Raw genomic sequence first — 3,399 nt, 5'->3', positions numbered from 1 at the left:
AGAGAGAGAGAGAGAGAGAGAGAGAGAGAGAGAGTCAGAGACAAAGAGAGAGTCAGAGACAGAGACAGAAATAGAGACAGACTGATAGCGACAGAGAAAATTTCTCTCAGTGAGCATCTGGAGGCTGGGCTTCTACTGCTGGACTGAAGACTGAACTGAGAATTGAGAAAAATTGAGAAAAGAAATGAGAATTGAGAACTGAGACAAAATTTCTTGGGGTAAGCATCGTGGAGGCAGAGCAGCTGCTGGCAGAGAGACAGTGATAGAGAAAGAATTTCCCTCACCAAGCATCTAGAGGCTGGGCTGCTACTGCTGGACTGAGAATTGAGAAGAGAAACGAGAATTGAGAACCGACACAGAACTTGGACTTGTGGTGGCAAAACTTGAACTTGTGATGCTGGAGCTGCAAAAGACTCCCTAGGGCCAGCCAGAGCTGCCAAAGACTGAGGAAGCATGACTGTGGTGCTGGTACTCTGTACAAATGTTGTTGTGACTTTGTTAATGTTTATGGATGTTCTTGTGGCTTTGTTAAGCCCTGTCTTCCCAGGAACAAAGACTGTGAGAGATTTGAGGTGGACTGGACACTGTGAGCTTAATATGGAGCACAAACTTTATAGAGAGCTAGACAAGGAACTGATAGCTGTCTGCCTTTGAACTCAGGTGGCAGTTGGTTAGATTCAGGTGGGAGCTGGGACAATAGAAGAGGAACCACGGAAGCTGATAGCCTGCCTAGAGTCAAGATGAAAAGACCTTCTCCATGGGTACTGAGTAGTGACTATGAAATTGTCTGAGTAGTGACTGATGAAATTATAACTTACTTGTGACCTAGAGGTGGATAGCTTTTGTACTTTCCACTACCCCTTAAGAGAGTACTGAGTAGTGACTGATGAAATTGTAACTTAATTGCACCTCATGGGTGGAGGACTTTGACTTTGTACTTTGTGTCCCTAAGGAGGCCTCCTTAGGGATGATTGAATGATCTAGTTACTAAATGATTGAATTACTAAATGAATGTACTTTGTTTAAAATTATGTGACCACTTTGGTGAAAATAATGTGGCCATTCTAGTGATAAGTTGTTGAATTGTGACATGGTGAATGCTCTTATTTTGATTTCCTGTGAATATTTTGCTCTGATTTGTTATTGAATAAATAGAGTTTGCTATAGTATGTAATCAGAACCTTGAAAACTGCTCACAGCAGCAGTTCCCTGGAAAGTTGCTTGTGCGTGGCTTTACAATGGGAAATATCAGCAAGTTTCTCTTTTTAAAAGTCTCAGCTCTAATATATATATATGTCTGTGAAGGCAATAAGCTCTTTAAATCAGTCTGCATCTGAGGTAATTTGTACAGTTCTGAGCATCATGGTGTGAGAAACACACTTTTGGGGTTCACAGGACTTCCCAGGCAGGGTCAGAGAGGTAGCCTGGACGAGCTTTTAGGTCCACTGCTCCCTTGGGATCCCTTAGGAAGATCCATATGGGATGCCCCTCAACATGGCTGTGGTGATCACAGGACTTGCAGGTAGGGTCAGGGAGTTAGCCTGGACAAGCTTCCATTGCCCACTACTTCCCTTTTTTTGCAGTCTTAGGAAGATCCACGTGATGTACCCGTTAAAATGACAAACCCTTTCTTGCTGAAAGAACTCAGAAACAAAGTGTACAGAGGAAGGTGTTTATTACACTTCCTACAAAGAAGCAGGTGTGGTGCTCATTAGGGACACACCCACACTGATATAGAAGCAGGAGTAAGGGTCTACAAGTTCTGTCCTTCCTGGTAGATTTAGGAGATTTAGGGTTAAATTCCTCAAATTCCTTACTTTATTTCTCTGTCTCTCTCTGTCTCTCTCTCTGTTTCTGTCTCTGTCTCTCTGTCTCTGTCTCTGTCTCTCTCTTCTCTCTCTCTCTCTCTCTCTCTCTCTCTCTCTCTCTCTCTCATTCTCTGTCTCGTGTGTTTTGAGGAAAAATGGGAAATGGAAAGGAATAATAAAAAGACTACTCAGATCTCATTTATTTTAAGGGTAGCACTTAGATTGGAGCAGCTATGTAGTATAGTGAATACTGGACCTGCACTGAGGTAAACTCACCTTCTCAGTTTAAATCTGGCCTCAGATACCCCTGTTTCTCTCAATTTCTTTATCTATAAAATGAAACAGAGAAGAAAATGGCAAACCATTCCAGTATCAACAAAACCCCAAATGGAGTTATGAAACATCAGAAACAACTGAAAAATGACCAAACAATGGCACTTAGCTTGGACCTTGAAGGAAAAGAAAGGACTTCAGCAATTCCAGTCTCTCAACAGGAGATTGGAAGGTTAGTAAATGTTTGTTTTAGACTGGGGAGAAAGTGAAAACAAAATCACAGAGGCTATAGGAAAGCAGGATGTGAATACAGGAATCATAACAGACTCATTGGAGTGGAATATATACTATGTGAATCAAAGTAATATGAGATAAGGCTGGAAAGCTAAGTCAGACTCAGACTGTGAAGAACCTTGCTTTGGAAAGGTCAGACTTTCATTTTGTTTTGTTTTGTTTTGTTTTTTGCTTTATTTAGTAGGCAATGGGAAGTTAGTGAAGGTTTTTGTTACAATTTTTCTTGTATTCTTAGTATTGTAGGAGAGGATTCTGGGAAGATAGTGGAGTAGGTCAGATAACTTCAAGCTATCAAAATTTTCCTGCACAAAAGAGATAAAATAGTGCCTCTAAGTGAATAAAGAGCCATGAAAATAAATAAAAGTAGGGGCAGAACAAAGGTCCTCTTGGGACAATTAGAGAAGACCTGAAGAAAATTCCAGGACTAGATTTCCTCCCAGTGAAGAGTAAACACCTCCAGGCTAAAGTCCACTTTAACAGCAAGCAACAAGCCCTGGGCATAACTGGGTTGGGAGGCTGCCTCAGCCATCACAGGAACTTTTGCCCCTGGACAGTGAGAGGAGTTGGGCATCTTACCTGGGGAAGATCTAGGGAATCCTTACTGACAGGGAACCCACAGACCCAGTTGTGCTTTGTAGAGTGGCGGGGAGGGAGGAGGTGGGAAGGAAACAGCGCATAACTGGTGAGTACAGAAGCACTGTGGCTGGTATGTTGTGCTGACTGTGGCCACTTAAGGGAGGCTAGAAGTCTTGGCTTTAGTTCAAGGTCAGAGGGGAGAACTGAAAAGGATCAGAGGCCAGAGGAACCATCCCCCATACCTCAGGCCTAGAGGTGATTATAAAAACGATATTAGTCCCAAAAAACAACAAAAAAAAGAAAATGAACAAGCAAAGAGAAAGAATCCAATCAAAAAAAAAACAACTACTATGTGAACAGAGAAGACCAGGGTTCATCTTCAGAGGAGGATACTAAAATAAACAAACCCTCTTCTACCCCAAAGAGTAATGTCAAACGGTCACCTGCC

This window comes from Petaurus breviceps, unplaced genomic scaffold, assembly GCF_028583685.1.
Source record: "Petaurus breviceps papuanus isolate PSGF00001 unplaced genomic scaffold, PetGlider_PUasm1.0 98, whole genome shotgun sequence".
Classification (NCBI taxonomy): Eukaryota; Metazoa; Chordata; class Mammalia; order Diprotodontia; family Petauridae; genus Petaurus; species Petaurus breviceps.
Note: the sequence above shows the minus strand (reverse complement) of the source record.